Source organism: Schistocerca piceifrons, chromosome 6 (genome assembly GCF_021461385.2).
Source record: "Schistocerca piceifrons isolate TAMUIC-IGC-003096 chromosome 6, iqSchPice1.1, whole genome shotgun sequence".
In the NCBI taxonomy this organism is placed as follows: domain Eukaryota; kingdom Metazoa; phylum Arthropoda; class Insecta; order Orthoptera; family Acrididae; genus Schistocerca; species Schistocerca piceifrons.
This window is the reverse complement of record NC_060143.1, coordinates 296,626,151-296,647,442: the sequence shown is the minus strand read 5'-3', so window position 1 is coordinate 296,647,442 and position 21,292 is coordinate 296,626,151. Positions and strand designations below refer to the sequence as shown.

The 21,292-nt window shown below is 40.8% G+C and overlaps 1 protein-coding gene across 1 annotated transcript in view; it reads left to right on the top strand.

Moving 5' to 3' along the window:
- Positions 1–21,292, top strand: part of LOC124802718 (transcription factor mef2A-like) — a 619,300-nt gene that overhangs the window by 437,322 nt on the left and 160,686 nt on the right. The window contains exon 2 of the mRNA XM_047263686.1: positions 14,019–14,162. The gene's annotated coding sequence lies outside the window, so the exon portion shown is untranslated. The remainder of the gene's footprint in view (positions 1–14,018; positions 14,163–21,292) is intronic.

Sequence of the window (21,292 nt, the reverse complement as noted above, 5' to 3'; positions counted from 1 at the left end):
CTCCGGCAGTCTTTTAATCTCCCGGGCACTTTGCCTTTCATTTTATGCGACGATGCCTCCATGGCTGACAATGTTTTACATTTTATCCGTGGTAGTCCTTTTTATGGTTCCATTTAGGGAGGTCCTGCTCCTTTCCCTTTGTGTGTCTCTTGTCCTCGAGTCTCTCATATTTGGTTGCAGATTTTAGTGTGTAGTCGGTTGGTTGACTCTATCCCTTTTTTGTTGTTGTGGTCAGTCAACCAGTCTCGGGCCATCTTCTTTTCTTCTGATTCCTTTTGTCTGGTGTTCATCTGTACTCTTCGTGTCTGTAGTGTTCGTTACCGCATTTGTGTTCTTTTAGGGCCTGGGGGGGAGTCTCCTTCCCCTTGGGGTTTTACCTGCTTCGTGCATTTATGTCTCGCCTGTTTTTGGAATGGGGGACTGATGACCTTAGCTGCTTAGTCCCCCTTAAACATCCCAACAACAACCACCACCTAAAGTGAATAAGTGGAAGATAGAAAAGGAGCTGAGTGAAGAACAGCATGGGTTTAGGAAAGGAAGAAGCACGATCGACCTGATATTTTCCATCCGTCAACTGATGGAAAAAATTGGGACTATAACAAAAGGGTGATAATGGTTTTTATAGACATAGAAAAGGCATATGACTCAGTGGACAGGGAAAGACTCTGGGAAGAAAAGAAGAAGATAGATATAGAAGATGGATGCATTAATGTTATAAAGACAATGTACAGAGGACACAATTGTAGAATTAGAACACCATTGGGGAACTCTGAATACTTCGAAATAAGTCAACGACTTAAGCGACGAAGTACTGCCCTTTTTAATGTTGTGATGGAGGGAATGAATAGAGCAGTTAAAGATATAGTAAAAGAAAAAGACAAAAAGATGATTTTTGCAGATGATATGGTACTATGGGGTGATAAAGAGATAGATGTACATTTACAGCTTGATGCGTGGAAGGAAATGATGAAAAGGTATGGATTAAAAATAAATAAAGATAAGAGTGAAGTAATGGTATTCGGGAGAGAGAAAGGGATCAACGGAGGTATTACCTTGAGTGGAGAACCCCTCAAAATGGTAGAAAGTTTCACTTACTTAGGGAGTGAAATATCTAGAGATGGAAGAATAACTAACGAAATTAATAGGAGGTTACAGGAGGGAGGAAATTTCTACCAAACAATAAAACACCTGATTTGGAATAAGTAAGTTTCAGAAAAAGCAAAACTACTTATATGTAAGAATTATTACTTCCCTATTGTCACCTATGGTGGAGAAACATGGACAATGACATAAAGGGACTAGAGCAGACTGCAAGCATGGGAAATGAAATTTCTCAGAGCAGTTAAGGGAAAACAAGAATGGACAGAGTAAGGAATGTAGAGATTAGAAAGGACTTCAAACAAGAAAGTATGAGAGAAGATATTGAAAGAAAGAGATTAAGATGGTATGGCCATGTTAAGAGGATGCATGGGCAGAGACTCCCCAAAACAATGGAAGAACTAAAGATGGATGGAAAAAAGACCTAGAGGGCGCCCAAGAACACGGTGGAAAATGGGAGTGAGAATATCTGTAGAAAGGAGAGGTGTGACATGGCAGCAGGTGGAGGAAGAAAAGTGGTGGGAGGACCGGGCCAAATGGAGAGGACTCGTCAGCACCCAGACCTGGCAGTAGCTGGAGCGGGATTCGGATATAGATAGCAGGACACGTGTGGCTATTCCCGCTCACTCAAATTATTAGTTTAATTGATGTTTTACTGCGAAATTATAGAGAACACGTTTTCTTAGTTTCTTTTCACATGGCCCGTATATACTACAGAAAAGAGCCATGTGCTTCATGGTTTAAGGAAGATATGAAACGAGCAGTAACAAGTGTTATAGACAGCTTCCCTGGATAAACGTGCCAGCAATGTACTACATGGTTTTTACGAAATGTGTGTGGGTGCAAAAGGAGGAAGAGGAAAAATGTTTACTTGTGGTAAATGCTTGTGATTTTGACACTGAAATACACTGAGGGAAAACACCCTCTTGACTGGATGGAACAGGCCTACCGCTTTTATACAAGGTGAACATTAATAAAACCAACAAACTGCAGGGACGTATTGGTGACTGGAAATGGAGAAGAAAGGTCCTGTGAACATGTGCCCGGAAATGGACGGTGTGCATGCAACGACAACAAATCGTCCGGAACACAGTACAGAGCTGCATCACATCCACGTCACAACAGACGTTCAAAGTTGCCTACATGGGATTGCAGGCGATAGGGATAGTAGCGGTTGCGTGAGATGTCCTTAGGTTAGTTAGGTTTAAGTAGTTCTAGGGGACTGATGACCATAGATGTTAAGTCCCATAGTGCTCAGAGCCATTTGAACCATTTGATAGTAGCGGTTGTCTTGCAGTATACTCATTGTACTTCCGCTTGCACCATGTTGGCGGGCCACTTGCCTGGAGCTTCTACTAGGGTTCGTCTCAATATCCTATGGGAACCGATCCTCCAAAACTGCAAAACTGATGCACGCACAGTCTATCGCCTCCCTACACGTTCGTCTGTCTGAAAGGACCCGCGATCACATTGAAATATTGCGTGATATGGTTTGTGTCCGTGAGGGTGCATGTTTTGGCATGGCCGTGTTGCCTCTCGAACGTTTCCATCAGCTTGGTCGTACACAAACACCATTTCGGCTTGTTCCCGTCATGAATACCAGACGATTCTGTTGCTTGCAGTACGCTGCGTCAATCACACAGCCTACAGCACGCAAGGAACACACAGCACATGGCCAGAGTAAATGTCATTCGTCAGCGTCACCTACCGTGGCAACAATGCATTTCCGGACTTACGTTCCATGGACCTTTTTCCCTCCATTTCCAGTCAGGAATCCGCCTCTGCAGTTTGTCGGCTTTATTATTGTTCATATTGTTCATCGTGTGTGTTATGATTTCTACCTTCTTTAGATGTTTAATACTTTGCTCATGTAAAGAAATTTTTTTAATGCACTGGAACGTTTTTACAATTAAAATACCATAATTGTATCACACTGACAGATTTTTTAAAAAAGTTTCATGTTATTATATATAGGGTTACAGTTGAAATGAGCGGAACAGTCCCTTTTGGTTGTCCTTCGTGTTTTACTGCTTCTGTTAACAACACCGATAAACCGAATACAGGACTAGACTACATTAGGACCGCTCTATCGACTGGGCACGTAAAACGTAGCTTTAAAAAATTATTTCGTCTGTAAAGGGTAACAAACCGATGCTTTCCGTCGACAGTGGGTGTCACATGGGGGACTGACGAGCAGTATTTGATAGGGCTGAGCCCAGCTACACACTGCAAAAATAAAATTTCAAAAATCTGCCGAAACACCAGCGAAAGCACGCCTGATGATTCTTACGAGAGACACACTGTATACGCCATAGATCAGCGCCGGCCGTGGCATGCCAAACCGCACCCGTGCTGCACGTGCGGGCCGAGGCTCGGCCTGTCTCGCCGTTGCTCAGTTCTTCCCGGAAGTACTGTGCTCGTTACAGCGCGACATTTCGTTTGGTATTGCGGTGTGGCAGTTTTCGGTCGGCACAACTCTCCTCAGTTCGGTAGAATCACGGTGTCAGCGTTTTTTACCCTTCACTATTTTTTTGTACCACGAATGACGTTCACAGCTCTTGTTTGGAAGAACATGAGCCAATCTAACGATCTAGCCTTTAAAAATGAATGGGAATGACAAACGAGAGTGATGAGAATTCTAAGCGCAAATAGTACATTTTCTGAAGTTGCACACAGTAGTCCACCGTCACGTCCACTGTCTTCAGTGGAATTGAGCGAAGAGTATGGGAACCTTATATATTACTGCAAAATACGTTGGTTAAGTCAAAGGGCATGCCTAGGATGATTTTTCGAATAAAACTCACTAAAACATTCGAAATGGGTTGCATACCTAGCATTTTAAATGGACTGGACTGCACACTGCCCACAGTAAGACACTGCAAGGTGAGAAACAACCCATTTTTATTTGATGGAGACGCTTTTACAACGAAAATCGCGTTGTAGAAGGGACAAAGTCTGACAAACATTCCAGTTTCCTAAGTTGATTAACATTAAAGAAAACTCATGGTTTGAGGAATTTGTTATTGCCTCGAACGAATTTGAGGAGACTGCCAATCTTATATCTCTTTTCGAGCTGTTCTCGAGATCGTTTGCCATTTCAGTTGTGAGCGCCCCTGTGCATGAGTCGGTATAACTAAATGGTCTATGTAATTCCCGTTTTGACGACAGATTCTTTTACGTTGAAATTGTCGAGGATGTGCACATTTTTTTTTCCTTGGGTAATGTTCCCACGTCTCCATAATGAGGTTGCAGAAGTACTACACAGTTTCAGTCAATATATATGTGTGTGAAGAACTTTTTTTCGAATATGAAAGTAAGTATGCCATGGTCATATGGTAACCCGAGTGCGTCAGTGTATATACTGACAATTTGTACTGCATAAAAATTCTATTATGTCCCCAGCGTGCCAAAAATAATTGTATGATACTGAAAATTTGCTTCGTCTGCAAACTATGTTTCTGGGAAATATGAAACCGAGACGTATGCAGTGTTACTGCATTGCCGTTTAAATAGGCGCTTTCACAGTTTCCACTCCTGCCACCCCCCCCCCCCACACCACCCTCCTGCTCAGACAATGTGGCGTGATGATGGGGAAAATGTGCAGCCGGGCTGAGCACTAGGGCACATGGGCCAGGCCACAGCTTGTGAACGAAGTTTTGGGCCACCCCTGGTACAGAAAATGCTGGCTTTCATAATCACGAATAAAGAACCTTCCAGCAATTCACATACGATGTATTTTAGATTGCTCGACGGGATATCTACAAAACATGTTTCTCAACTGACGCTTAGCTTGTGCAAGCCGCCCTGTTGTTAGCATACGTGCTCAAGCTTGCATGGATGCATTATTACTATTGCACAAGCTTGCATAATTAAAATTCCATCAAGCATCAGTCAGGTTATATATGTTATCCTACACACCCACAGGCATGCATATACAAAACACTTAAATGTGTATCTAGCAAAATCAACTGAATAGTTAATTAAGTCTGTAGCTACATAAACAAATGGCCATCTATTTAGTCAGACTGTAATGAACTTACGACCACTGTCTCAATTAAAATAAAAAACGCAAGTGTAGTCCTTTGAATGTGTGTATCTAGAGGCTTGGAAATTGTATGTAACAATTTTTGCAGAATGGTTAAAGACCTAACACGAAAAAGACATCTGGAGTTAAATGCATTCCCTCAGAATTATTGAGACCCTTACGAGATCCAACCATGACAACACTATTCCATCTGGTGTTCAAGATATATGAGACAGATAAAGTAACTAAACATTCGAAAAGAATGTAATAATCCTAATTCCAGAGAAAGCAAATGCTGATACGTGTCAATCTTTCGGTTTCAACATTTTCATAAGTAATGGTTGAAAAACAATGACAAAAATGATCTACAGGAAAATGAAAAGAGGAGTACAAGTCGACTCTGTGGAAGATTAGTTCGGATTACAGAGAAATTTAGGAACATGAGCGGCAGTACTCACGTTACTAGTTGTCTTACAAGACAGGAAAAAAGCAAATCTAAGTGAATAACATTAGTAGATTTAAAGAAGGCTTTAGACATTATTGACAGGATTATACTCTTCGTAAATTAGAAGATAGGTGGGATAAAATAAGGTTGGTCTATAATTTGTACATTAAGTATTCTGCAGTTCTAAAAGTCGAAGGACATGAAAGGGAGGCGGTAGTTCAGAAAAGAGTGAGGTAGGGTGGTGACATACACCCTGTAGATTGAAAATTGGGAAAGGAAATCAAGGAGAAATTTAAAAAGGGGTTAAAGAACACGGAGCAGAAATAAAAACTTTGAGGTTTGCAGATGACGTTGCAGTCCTACCACAGATGATACAGGACTTGGAAGATCAGCTGAACGAAATGGATGGTTTCTTGAAAATAGCGTGTAAGATAAACATCAACCTGTCATGAAATGGAATGGAATGAGACAGTAACAGTAGTAAAGGACTTTTTCTGTTTGTATCGGTAGAAAACGACCTCGGGGAAGATCAGTTTGGATTCCATAGAAATATTGGAACACGTAAGGCAACACTGACTCTACGACTTATCTTAGAAGAGAGATTAAGGAAAGGCAAACCTAAGTTTCTAGCATTTGTAGACTTAGAGAAAGCTTTTGACAATGTTGATTGGAATACTCTCTTTCAAATTCTAAAGGTGGCAGGGGTAAAATACAGGGAGCGAAAGGCTTTTTACAATTCGTACAGAAACCAGATGGCAGTTATAAGAGTCGAGGGACATGAAAGGGAAGCAATGGTTGGGAAGGGAGTGAGACATGGTTGTAGCCTGTCCCCGATGTTATTCAATCTGTATATTGAGCAAGCAGTAAAGGAAACAAAAGAAAAATTCGGAGTAGGTATTAAAATCCATGGAGAAGAAATAAAAACTTTGAGGTTCGCCAATGACATTGTAATTCTGTCAGAGACAGCAAGGACTTGGAAGAGCAGTTGAACGGAATGGACAATGTCTTGAAAGGAGGATATAAGATGAACATCAACAAAAGCAAAACGAGGATAATGGAATGTAGTCGAATTAAATCGGGTGATGTTGAGGGAATTAGATTGGGAAATGAGACACTTAAAGTAGTAAAGGAGTTTTGCTATTTGGGGAGCAAAATAACTGATGATGGTCGAAGTAAAGAGGATATAAAATGTATACTGGCAATGGCAAGGGAAGCGTTTCTGAAGAAGAGAAATTTGTTAACGTCGAGTATTGATTTAAGTGTCAGAAAGTCGTTTCTGAAAGTATTTGTATGGAGTGTAGCCATGTATGGAAGTGAAACATGGACGATAAATAGTTTAGACAAGAAGAGAATAGAAGCTTTCGAAATGTGGTGCTACAGAAGAATGCTGAAGATTAGACGGGTAGATCATATAACTAATGAGGAGGTATTGAATAGGATTGGGGAGAAGAGAAGTTTGTGGCACAACTTAACTAGAAGAAGGGATCGATTGGTAGGACATGTTCTGAGGCATCAAGGGATCACAAATTTAGCATTGGAGGGCAGCATGGAGGGTAAAAATCGCAGAGGGAGACCAAGAGATGAATACACTAAGCAGATTCAGAAGGATGTAGGTTGCAGTAAATACTGTGAGATGAAGCAGCTTGCACAGAATAGAGTAGCATGGAGAGCTGCATCAAACCAGTCTCTGGACTGAAGACCACAACAACAACATCGCTTATTACTGACGAAGGCCGAAGGATATAACATAGAGATCGACAATAGCAAAAGACGAGTTTCTGGATGAAAGAAAAAATTTAACATCTATATATAAGATGATCATAAGATATCAACAAAATTATAATAATGGTAGTGGTATGGAACCGAATGGAATCAGGGAATTACATTAAGAAAGGACACACTAGAAGTAGTAGCTGAGTTTTGTTATTTGGGCGGTAAAATAAATGATAACGGCTGAAGTAGAGATGATGTAAAATGCAGACTGGCAACAGTAAAAGAAGCATCACTTGAAAAGATCAATTTGTTGAAATTGAGTATAAATTTAAGTGCTAGGACCTCTGTTACACAGTATTATCTTGAAGTGTAATCTTGTATGGGAGTGAGACATAGATGAAAATCAGTTCATAGAAGAAGATAATCAGCTTTTGGAAAGCATGGTTTCAAACGGATGCTGACGGTTATGTGTGTAGAATGGATAACATGTTCAGAGATACTGAATGGAGGAGAAGGTTTAACTTAACAAGAGCAGAGATTCGGTGATAGTGGCCCATTCTGAGGCCTCAGGAAGTAGTTAATTTGGTACTGGAGGGAAGTGAGTAGGATGGGGGTAAAACCGAATAGAGACAAAATCTTGGGTATTAAAGAAATAAGTGGACTTACAGATGGGAATAATAGTGTCAGTCATCATACAAGAACAAAGGGCCTATTGTTATTGTACACAAATATCACAGGACCCCTCCCCTTTCCCCTCCCACAGGCATGTGGCATGGTCGTTGAATCACAGCGACAGTTTTGGGACAAAGGGTGAATTGTTCTGGTAAGCCAAGGACCCTCCCTGAAATCTCCCGCAGTGCGCCGACAGCAGCGACGAGGCTGTCGAACTGGGCTGCGCAGCTCCCGCCCTTCCACGTGCGTATCTACACCTACATCTACAGTGAGGCGATCAAAGTACTGGGGTACCTCCTAATATCTTGTCGGCGAACCTCTCAACCAATAGAAATCAAGTTCCCCTCTCCTCCCTCGCCTTAATATAAATCCAGTTTTCATTTGTGCTCTGTTCACTGTAATGAAATGAGTATGTTTGTTTGGGGTATTTCTTATAAGCAGACCGAACCATTTCGTTAACGATAGCAAGATTAAGCGCAGTGTTCCTACCATGTTTTCGATGTACCGGGTGGTCAAAGAGTCAGTATAAATTTGAAAACTGAATAAATCGCGGAATAATGCAGATGTTGTTGTTGTTGTTGTGGCCTTCAGTCCTGAGACTGATTTGATGCAGCTCTCCATGCTACGCTATCCTGTGCAAGCTTCTTCATCTCCCAGTACTTACTGCAACCCACATCCTTCTGAATCTGCTTAGTGTATTCATCTCTTGGTCTCCCTCTACGATTTTTACCCTCCACGCTGCCCTCCAATGCTAAATTTGTGATCCCTTGATGCCTCAGAACATGTCCTACTAACCGGTCCCTTCTTTTTGTCAAGTTGTGCCACATACTCCTCTTCTCCCCAATTCCATTCAATACTTCATCATTAGTTATGTGATCTACCCACCTAATCTTCAGCATTCTTCTGTAGCACCACATTTCAAAAGCTTCTATTCTCTTCTTGTCCAAACTATTTATCGTTCATGTTTCACTTCCATACATGGCTACACTCTATACAAATACTTTCAGAAACGACTTCCTGACACTTAAATCTATACTCGATGTTAACAAATTTCTCTTCTTCAGAAACACTTTCCTTGCCATTGCCAGTATACATTTTATATCTTCTCTACTTCGACCATCATCAGTTATTTTGCTCCCCAAATAGCAAAACTCCTTTACTACTTTAAGTGTCTCATTTCCTAATCTAATTCCCTCAGCATCACCCGACTTAATTCGACCGCATTCCATTAACCTCATTTTGCTTTTGTTGATGTTCATCTTATATCCTCCTTTCAAGACACTGTCCATTCCGTTCAATTGCTCTTCCAAGTCCTTTGCTGTCTCTGACAGAATTACAATGCCACTGGCGAACCTCAAAGTTTTTATTTCTTCTCCATGGATTTTAATACCTACTCCGAATTTTTCTTTTGTTTCCTTTACTGCTTGCTCAATATACAGATTGAATAACATCGGGGAGAGCCTACAACCCTGTCTCACTCCCTTCCCAACCACTGCCTCCCTTTCATGCCCCTCGACTCTTATAACTGCCATCTGGTTTCTCTATAAATTGTAAATAACCTTTCGTTCCCTGTATTTTACCCCTGCCACCTTTAGAATTTGAAAGAGAGTATTCCAGTCAACATTGTCAAAAGCTTTCCTAAGTCTACAAATGCTAGAAACGTAGGTTTGCCTTTCCTTAATCTTTCTTCTAAGATACGACGTAAGGTCAGTATTGCCTCACGTGTTCCAACATTTCTACGGAATCGAAACTGATCTTCCCCGAGGTCGGCTTCCACCAGTTTTTTCATTCGTCTGTAAAGAATTCGCGTTAGTATTTTGCAGCTGTGACATTTTAAACTTTCAGTTCGGTAATTTTCACATCTGTCAACACCTGCTTTCTTTGGGAGTGGAATTATTATATTCTTCTTGAAGTCTGAGGGTATTTCGCCTGTCTCATACATCTTGCGCTCACCAGATGGTAGAGTTTTGTCAGGACTGGCTCTCCCAAGGCCGTCAGTAGTTCTAATGGAATGTTGTCTACTCCCGGGGCCTTGTTTCGACTCAGATCTTTCAGTGCTCTGTAGACTCTTCACGCAGTATCGTATCTCCCATTTCATCTTCATCTACATCCTCTTCCATTTCCATAATATTGTCCTCAAGTACATCGCCCTTGTATATACCTTCTATATACTCCTTCCACCTTTCTGCTTTCCCTTCTTTGCTTAGAACTGGGTTTCCATCTGAGCTCTTGATATTCATATAAGTGGTTCTCTTTTCTCCAAAGGTCTCTTTAATTTTCCTGTAGGCAGTATCTATCTTACACCTAGTGAGATAAGCCTCTACATCCTTACATTTGTCCTCTAGCCATCCCTGCTTAGCCATTTTGCACTTCCTGTCGATCTCATTTTTGAGACGTCTATATTCCTTTTTGCCTGCTTCATTTACTGCATTTTTATATTTTCTCCTTTCATCAGTTAAGTTCAATATTTCTTCTGTTATCCAAGGAGTTCTACTAGCCCTCGTCTTTTTACCTACTTGATGCTCTGCTGCCTTCACTACTTCATCCCTCAGAGCTACCCATCCTCCTCCTGCTGTACTTCTTTCCTCCATCCTTGTCAATTGTTCCCTTATGCTCTCCCTGAAACTCTGTACAACCTCTGGTGCTTTCAGTTTGTACAGGTCCCATCTCCTTAAATTCCCACCTTTTTGCAGTTTCTTCAGTTTTAATCTACAGTTCATAACCAATAGATCGTGGTCAGAGTCCACATCTGCCCCTGGAAGTGTCTTACAATTTAAAACCTGGCTCCTAAATCTCTGTCTTACCATTATATAATCTATCTGATACCTTCTAGTATCTCCAGGATTCTTCCATGTATACAACCTTCTTTCATGATTCTTGAACCAAGTGTTAGCTATGATTAAGTTATGCTCTGTGCAAAACTCTACTAGGCGGCGTCCTCTTTCATTTCTTAGCCCCAATCCATTTTCACCTACTATGTTTCCTTCTCTCCCTTTTCCTATTGTCGAATTCCAGTCACCCATGACTATTAAATTTTCGTCTCCCTTCACTATCTGAATAATTTCTTTTATCTCATCATACATTTCTTCAATTTCTTCATCATCTGCAGAGCTAGTTGGCATATAAACTTCTACTACTGTAGTAGGCGTGGGCTTCGTGTCTATCTTGGCCACAATAATGCGTTCACTATGCTGTTCGTAGTAACTTACCCGCAAACCTATTTTTTTATTCATTATTAAAACTACTCCTGCATTACCCCTATTTGATTTGGTGTTTATAACCCTGTATTCACCTGACAAAATGTCTTTTTCCTCCTGCCACCGAACTTCGCTAATTCCCACTATATCTAACTTCAACCTATCCATTTCCCTTTTTAAATTTTCTAATCTACCTGCCCGGTTAAGGGATCTGACGTTCCACGCGCCGATCCGTAGAACGCCAGTTTTCTTTTTCCTGATAACGACGTCCTCTTGAGTAGTCCCCGCCCGGAGATCCGAATGGGGGACTATTTTACCTCCGGAATATTTTACCCAAGAGGACGCCATCATCATTTATCCACACAGTAAAGCTGCATGCCCTCGGGAAAAATTACGGCCGTAGTTTCCCCTTGCTTTCAGCCGTCCGCAGTACCAGCACAGCAAGCCCGTTTTGGTTAATGTTGCAAGGCCAGGTCAGTCAATCATCCAGACTGTTGCCTCATCAACTACTGAAAAGGCTGCTGCCCCTCTTCAGGAACCACACGTTTGTCTGGCCTCTCAACAGATACCCCTCCGTTGTGGTTGCACCTACGGTACGGCCATCTGTATCGCTGAGGCACGCAAGCCTCCCCACCAACGGCAAGGTCCATGGTTCATGGGGGGGATAATGTAGATAGAGAGGTACAAATTAACACACATGCTTGGAATGACATAAGGTTTTATTAGAACCAAAAAAATACAAAAGTTCAAAAAATGTCCGACAGATGGCGCTTCATCTGATCAGAATAGCAATAATTAGCATAACAAAGTAAGACAAAGCAAACATGATGTTCTTTACAGGAAATGCTCAATATGTCCACCATCATTCCTCAACAATAGCTGTAGTCGAGGAATAATGTTGTGAACAGGACTGTAAAGCATGTCCAGAGTTATGGTGAGGCATTGGCATCGGATGTTGTCTTTCAGCATCCCTATAGATGTCGGTCGATCACGATCCACTTGCGAAATCAGGTAAACTCAAAGCCAATAATCGCACGGACTGAGGTCTGGGGATCTGGGAGGCCAAGCATGACGAAAGTGGTGGCTGAGTACACGATCACCACCAAACGACGCGCGCAAGATATCTTTCACGCGTCTAGCAACATGTGGTGGAGCGCCATCGTACGTTCCAGCAAGTGTTTATCAGCCAGGCTGGGGATGATGCGATTCTGTAACATATCGGCGTACCTCTCACCCGTCACGGTAGCAGTTACAAAACCAGAATCACGCATTTCCTCGAAGAAAAAAAATGCCCGATAACGGTAGATGTGGTAAATCCAAGCCATACGGTGGCTTTCTCGTCGTGCAGTGGAGTTTCCACGACAGTTCTAGGATTTTCGGTAGCCCAAATTCTGCAGTTGTGGGCGTTGACAGACCCTCGGAGCGTGAAATGAGCTTTGTCGGTCCACACTTTACTCAACCAATCGTCATCTCCCGCCATCTTTTGAAACGCTCACACCGCAAATGCCCTCCGCTTCACTAAATCGCCAGGTAACACTTCATGATGCCGATGGATTTTGTACGGATAGCATCGGAGGGCACGCCTAAGTGCCAACCAAACAGTAGTGTATGGAATGCCGGTGCGACGTGCGACTGCACGAGCGCCGACTCCCCCGTGCATAGACGAACCCGCTACAGTCTCCATTTCTTCCTGAACTGTCTCAGCAGCGTTACGCCTTGTGCTCGGTCGGCCACTACGGGGTCTATCATCTAAACAACCCGTGGCTTCGAACTTCGAAATCATTCTCGCCGCCGGCCGGTGTGGCCAAGCTGTTCTAGGCGCTTCAGTCTGGAACCGCGCGACCGCTACGGTCGCAGATTCGAATCCTGCCTCGGGCATGGATGTGCGTGATGTCCTTAGGTTAGTTAGGTTTAAGTAGTTCTAAGTTCTAGGGGACTGATGACCTCAGAAGTTAGGTCCCATAGTGCTCAGAGCCATTTGAACCAATCATTCTCGCCACAGCTGCATTTGTCAACGGACCTTTACCCGCCTTTCCTACGGCGATAGCATCGTAATGCTGAACTAGCACATTCCCCATTCTGATAATACAGCTTCACTAAAAGCGCCTTTCCAGGTAACGTCAACATGCTGCGACATCTGGCGCATCTGATTCTCTCTATTATTACAGCTCCTTTTATACACGATTGTCATGCGTAGTCACTGACGTTTTGCTATCCAGCGCCATCTGTCGGGCATTTTGTGAACGTTGTTTTTTTTTTTTTTTTTTTAATAAAACCCCATGTCATTCCAAGTATGTGTCAGTTTTTACCTCTCTATCTACATTATTCCGTGGTTTGTTAAGTTTTCAAATTTATACTGACTTTTTGATCACCCGGTACATTTGGGAGCTTTTGGTGAGTATTGTTTATATGTCTTGTGTTGCATTATTTCGCAAGGTCTCATAATTATTTGAAAATTAGTAGATTATGTTACCTGTACTTTAGTTACAAAGATGGATAATAGTAGTTCTCATGTTGTTCCAAATGTAGCTTCAAGTATTTTGGTCGACAGAACGAAAAATGACCAATATGGCATAACAGGATTTCATAACATGTAAATTAATATAGATGTTCCTACCAACTGACCAAGTGTCATAGGTTTGATATGACACTATTTCGTAATTATTTGCATATTACATCATTCAAAATGTAGAGATTACTGGTTCTGAAGTTATGATTACCTTGTTAAAAGGGTATCTGGGCGACGACTTTCTCTCAATGAACCGAGAGTTGTCGTACCCATCTGTTGTTGTACACACGCTTTCCAGACTGGTCTGTCACATTTCCAGAGAGAAAGATGCAAACAGTGCATGGCGGTGTTGTTTTGCAGGACGGAGGTGCAGTCGGTACCAGTTCGAGTGCCGGGAGTCCGGAGAGTGCATCGCCATCTACAACGCGTGCGACGGCATCCCACAGTGCGCCGACGGCAGCGACGAGGCTGTCGAACTGGGCTGCCCGGCCCCCGCCCCGCCACGTGCGTATCTACACCTACATCTACCAGTACTGGAGTACTGTAGCGCCCCTTTTTTCTATCCCGACTTCCGTATCTTGCATTAAAGTAGGAATGTTAATTTATCTATACATTGACTGCTATTGAGGGGTTTTGTTTTATCCCGGCTAGTTCTTAAATTAACTCCAGTGAGTCACTACACGTATTGTCTTCCAAGTTCTGAAGGAAAAAGAGCATAAGTAAATTGATACTAGTGTTTTCAATAGATTCTCGTTCACTTGTTTCAGTTACTAGTCTGCAGTTTATTCTTGGTGAAAATCACGTAACCTAATTATTTATGAACCTAAATCGAAGTTCAAGACGAATAGTCAGTTTCAAATTAACACGTTATTTTATTTAACAATAATTATTAATAAATCAGTTCATTTACACGATCGCATTCAAAGGGGTTCTTTGAATAAGTATCTAATCTGGAATCCAGTCAATATCAGAGATACTAAAACATGTTCTGTCACTTTCGATAAAAAGATTGTTCCCGTTTAATATCCATAAACTGTCACGAACTATGATTACTAGTCGCGTGAAGTAAAGCTTTTCCACTATCACATTACAAAGTCCGAATCTGTCCAAAAATCGTTAATTCCGTAAAATATTTAAATCTTCACACAAAGTGACGTTAAAGTCAGAGATTATTGATCACCTTCCCGTTCCTCTAATATGACGAAAGTTCTCATTCTGATCTGAAATTAATGCTTCCCAAAAAAACAATCTCGTCGGGATTTATTCTTGCGCCCTGGTTTAATAAAGCTCCTATTGTTGCTTCCTAAAGCTGTACGTCCTAATTGACTTCGAACAGACTAGAGGATAGAGACTGGAGTATCATAATTGCATTGTATGTCTATTTATACTTTAGTAAACGCTATCTTTGGTGTTCAAGACCTACGTTCTGTGACTATAATATTGATTTTCTCATATATAAGAATAACTAATAATTTAACAATTTCTATCTCCCCCCCCCTTCCATGCTTCCAAAATTTATGATTAAAATTCTTTTCTTTTTCTATTATTTTTCTACTATAGATTTCCCTCTATTTGTCTCTTATTTCTATTTCGTAAATTACTACTTGTGCAGGGGCTTGGGACATTTTCTGAATTTATATTTCGAGGGCAAGGGAGCTAATTTGGGAGCTATTTTGGTTTATTAACACCGAGAGGCGTTGTAGGTGTTACAGTACCTCCTAAGATCTTGTCGGATCTCATTTTTCTCGTCGAAGTAAAGCTACTATACGTCGCATGGACTCCACAAGTTGTTGGAACTCCTCTGCAAGAAATACTGAGCCATGCTTTGCCGTCTCTATAGCTACGAAAGTATTATGTCCCATATAACGTTGTATGGGGTTCATGTCGGGCGATCTGGATGGCCAAATCATTCACTCGAATTGCCCAGAACGTTCTTCAAACCAATCGCGAAAATCTGTGGCCTGATCAAATGATATCGTTCTTTGGGAACATCATGTTCATAACTGGTTTCAGGTGACCTCCAAGAAGCCGAACATAGCCATTTACAGTCATTGATCGGTTTAGTGGAGGACCCAGTATATTCCGCGTAAGGCATACTACACCATTATGGAGCCATCACCAGCTTGCACAATGCCTTGTTGACAACTTGATCCATGGCTTCGTGGGGTCTGCGCCATACTCGAACCCTTGCCCTCAGCTCTTCCAACTGAAATCTGAACTTACCTGACCAAGTCACTGTATTCCAGTCGCCTGTGGTCCTACCGAAATGATGACGAGCCCAAGAGAGGTGCTGCAGGCAATGTAATGCTGTTATCAAAGGCATTTGGCTCAGCCGTCTGCTGCCATAGCCCATTAACGCACATGTCGCCGCACAGTCCTAAAGTATACGTTTGTCGTGAGTCCCACATTGATTTCTGCCGTTATATCTCACTGTGTTGCTTGTCTGCTAGCACTGACAACTCTACGCAAACACTGCTACTCTCGATCCTTAGATGAAGGCGGTCGGCCGCTGCGTTGTCCTTGGTGCGAGGTAATGATCGAAATTTGGTATTCTTGGCACACTCTTGACACTGTGGATCTCGGAATATTGAATTCCCTAACGATTCCCGAAAAGGAATGTCCCAAGCATGTGGCTCCAACTACGGCACTGCCGTTTTATACCTTGTGTATGCATTATTACAACAATCTGTATATGTTCTTGGGTCTCGCTCACTTGTCTCGTATAGGGTACCTAGGGGATGCAGCGTTCTCGGAATGCTATACAATAATGCAAGCAAATAACATTAGTAGTTATATTTCCATAAAGCAGATTAACAATACTTAACTTGGAGATCTATGAATAGTTGTTGCAAACGATGGGTGTAGTGTAACGACGTAAGTTTTGTATAAATGATTTTCTTTTGACATATGACCATGTGCAGACTTCGTCACCTACGTCAGTTACAAAACACTTCAAAATTATTTAAATTCTTTTTAAAGTTGTCTCTGAATGGTTCTTGAACGAAACTAATTAAAACATCATCATTTGAGTCATATGCGCAGAATTACGTCACTCAGTCCAATTGGTTTGCGCAAAGTTTTTTCAATTTAGATGTCGTTTGTTTCTTCTCAGAAATTATATTAATGCAAGTTATCTGCTTTAATAAATATTAAAACCACATTGAATAAACTGTTAAGACTCAAACTCGCGATGAACGTTGTCAAAAATTAATAATCTTGTCAAATAAATCAATAATACTTCTTCCTTAATATAATTCTTCATAAATAAATTCTCAGAACACGTATTTAAACTTTTGTAATACACTAGTTTATTATCTTCATATGTACTACATATAGACGTGAACATGAGCCTTGACAAGATAGGACTGAACATTTACTACACGATTAAACTTTCTATGACGTCATTGTTGTAGAAACATTACAAATTCTTATTTTTTTTCAGTTTTTAGAAGCACGACGCAACAACTCGGTTTCAGAATCTTCTGTTGCTCTTTGGCTGTCGACCCGCGACGTATAGTGGCCAGCGATTTTCTCTCTGGTCCCGGCAGTGAAGATGCTGTCTGCGTTCGTTGCGCCGCCCTCTCCGTACATGAAACAAAAATAAATACAAAACTTTAGATAATTCACAAACATTACAAAATACGTGAATAAAACACTAAATTAAACTTATATTCACCTGCAAACTGGGCTGACACTGGTGGATGGGTGACACTTCAATTTCGCGTCCCACTACATGGGCTATAGACAGGTCCAGACAAGCAACTGTTAAGGATCACTACTAGCTCTTCTTCACACTCCACGAATTCGTTTCACTAATGTCCCGACACCGAGTACTAATGTCCGTATACTGAGCCGATCTGAGCACTAATGTCCGGCTGAGGCAGGCAGGAGCAGCGCTTATATTCGCTTCCTGCTCCTGGCGCGGCGTGGTCCTTGTCAGCCAGCTATTGGCTGACGTTTCCTCACCGCCTTCGCTGGTCTTTCGTTCTTCCTCTTCGTTTCGGCGCTTGTGGCCACGCCAGGACATTTCTCTCCCCCAACGCGACGGGCCAACGTCGTGGCGAGTCGTGTGAAGTTAGCACCCCTTTTTCGAGAAATATACATTTTTTTCAGAGTTCTTGATAGATATGGCATAGTTCTAGAGTTCTTTGTACAAAATTTCAATAGTTCTGCTGAATTTAGCGAAGAAAACAACAATATTCGAAAAAAGTTTCGTATCGAAAACGTTCTTTGGCAATTTCCGCAAAATGTAAATAAGTACAAGAGTTCTGAGCACAGTTCTGAACAGAGCTCCAAGAGTTCTTTCGAAAATCCAAGTAACGTTTTTTTGTGCAGCTAATAGTTTACGAGATAATTGCATTTTAATGAGAAAATCTTTTCACTTACTGTGAAGTTGGCACCCTTTTTTTCAGAAAGATATATTTTTTTCAGAGTTCTTGATAGATATGGCATAGTTCTAGAGTTCTTTGTACAAAATTTCAATAGTTCTGCAGAATTTAGCGACGAAAACAACAATACTCGAAACAATTTTCGTATCGAAAACAATCTTTGGCAATTTCCGCAAAATGTAAATAAGTACAAGAGTTCAGAACACAGTTCTGAACAGAGCTCCAAGAGTTCTTTCGAAAATCCAAGTAACATTTTTTTGTGCAGCTAATAGTTTACGAGATAATTGCATTTTAATGAGAAAATCTTTTCACTTACTGTGAAGTTGGCACCCTTTTTTTCAGAAAGATATATTTTTTTCAGAGTTCTTGATAGATATGGCATAGTTCTAGAGTTCTTTGTACAAAATTTCAATAGTTCTGCAAAATTTAGGGAAGAAAACAACAATACTCGAAAAAAATTTTCTATCGAAATCATTTTTTGTCAATTTTCGCAAAAACAGTTCTGAGGACAGTTCTGAACAGAACCCCAAGAGCTCTATCGAAAATCCTAATAACATTTTTCTATGGCGATAATAGTTTGTGATAAATTGATTTAATGTGGGACACACTTTCTCTACAGAAAATATAAATATATTCGTACAACAGTTCTGATGACAGTTCTGGACACCACGTGAAGAGTTCTATCGAAATTCCTAGTAGAATTTTTTAGTGCAGGTAATAGTTTAAGAGGTAATCGCAACTTAATTAAGAACCCCATAAGAGCTCCTACTGTAAAGCTGGCACCCTTTTTTTCAGAAATATATATTTTTTTCAGAGTTCTTGATAGATAAGTCATAGTTATAGAGTTCTCGGTACAAAATTTCAATAGTTATGCAGAATTTAGCGAAGAAAACAACATTGTATAACAAAGCTGATTCAGGAACCCTTTCCTTTTGATACAATTCTTCCTGTTGCCACAATAAATCACTTGTGCATAGATTCCAACTGTACTGATCATTACAAAAATACAACCATTGACCAGCGGCGTACATTTCTTGCAGCGTTGTACAAAGCATTCGGCTTATCCGCTGTGAAAATACCACACTTAACGCTATTTTAAAATTTACGGTGGATGGCTTCCGTTTATCTACAATGTCAGCATCTATCGAATTATCTTCATGCAAACGTGATGCCTGGATCACTCACTTCCCCTTTTAGGTACGGAGGAAACTAGAGTTCAGTCTTGTGGAAGTAAAAAAGGAAATGTGGGCAGCCCTTCTTTTACTGATAGCAAACTCTAGAGAAATCTCAACACTTGTTTTTCTTCATCATGCCAACAAAAGAAAAACTCTCCCTTCATAGCTCTATTATCATTCCAGTACTAGTAAACCAGTTGTCCGCTTTCACATTTCGACCTGACTGATATATAGGTTTACACAGTCACAGAACAACATCAAATTGTTTATTGCTCAGTTGGTAAATCCTTCTGGTTGCAACACAGCGTATATTTCCAAATTGTACAGGTAAAGTACTTAAGAATCCACACTTAAGAATCCATACTCGTTTGTTTTGATTGATACATATTGGCGAAAACTGTACCTTCCACAGAATACTTCCAGCTTCTTGCCTACTGTAACATATTCTCCAAGGGTGTAAGATTTGTGGTAGTTGCGTACAAACACAGTAAATATTTCCTGAATAACTGTTAGCTTGTCTAATTGTCTCCTTTCATCACGAATAGCGCGACTGTAAAATCTAAGGCTCTCCAGAATAAATTTGAAACGTTTTATGTTCGTTTGCGAGGTGAAATTTTTCAATGCCATCACCATCAGTTCCACACAGATCTTCCAGGCTTTATCTGTTACTTTTGTTAACAACAATTAAAAACAAGAGACTGATGAAGGCTTTCAATTCAATATCATCTATTGATTTTACCCCTCTCTCACGCTGAAATAAGGCTTTGATGCTCTCTAAATTCTGATTGGAATACAAAACTACAATAGACAAAAATCGTTATCTATGAGGTAATTACAGCATCACAAATGCTGCTTTGGCTGCACCTATTGGTACAGGTAAATTTCGAATAATATTATGCTCTTCGAACAATATGCTTCGAATTTCTTCAACATTATCTAGTACTTCCCACTTAAAATAATAAAATTCCTATAAAATAACGCAACCAGGCGCAGTGTATTAATCTGATATTTGACGTTCAGACAGCGGACACTGACTATTAAACAGTTCAAACAGAATTTAAGTGCAGTTTACATTCTGGATTAGCTTTGTACTACTTACTTCGTTGATAAACAAGTAAACTAATCGCTGAAATGAAATACGAAAGGGCACAGTGGATAAGAACGAGCAATCGGCTCATATCTCATCAAGAGAGCATTAGCGTCGATACTGAATCATACATACAACAATGAAAGGCACACATGAAGTGTATATTTTTAGAATCAGGAAGAACCAGATGAATTTTATCACGTAAAACAGAAATTGATTTGAACTCTCATGACATCCAGGACCCACTAACAGCTAAAAATATGCCCAGGACCCTCATTGATGAAAGTTATATTGCAACATCACCAGCCACTAGGATACATAAAAACATGTGCTGTGTGTAACGAATAAATTTGAAATTGATGTCGTTAATATTGTTGCAAACATTTGTTCTAGTTAGAAAGGAAGTGTGGAAGTTTGATGAGTTACACTACAGCGAGAGTTAAAAGTCTTTACGATGTATAACACGAAGATGTGTAGTCGGTGAGGTACATAGGCTGCTTATCACCAGGCCGGTAATTTAGTCTAGTACTGAGTGATAAGGAACTTGGAGTGTGTGAATGACATTGTTTCTCAAGTATTGTACATTAATATAACGGTGTATTGATGCCCATCAAGTAAGTTGCATAGTAACCACGCCAACAGCACTCCACCACAGCTCATTGTACCTCTGGTGCGATTCTCGACAGGTGTGACACCATCTGGTTAGTGGCGCGTGTGAATGTATCTGCTCTCTCAGCCATCTGTTTGTTTTGCACTGACGAGCCTTCTCTCCTTGAATCATCTAAGCGTGCACATCCCACGCTTCCACCTACAGTTACTACAGTCAGTCTTAAGAAGGTGTACTGGCATTTGTATAGTGCTGAACATTTAGACTTTTTGTATTTAGTAGAATATACATCCGGTTTTCGATTTTCGGTTTTCCAAAATAAAAGTGAGAATTTACGATCGTACTCATAGCTGTACTTCCAGCAGTACTTCATCTCC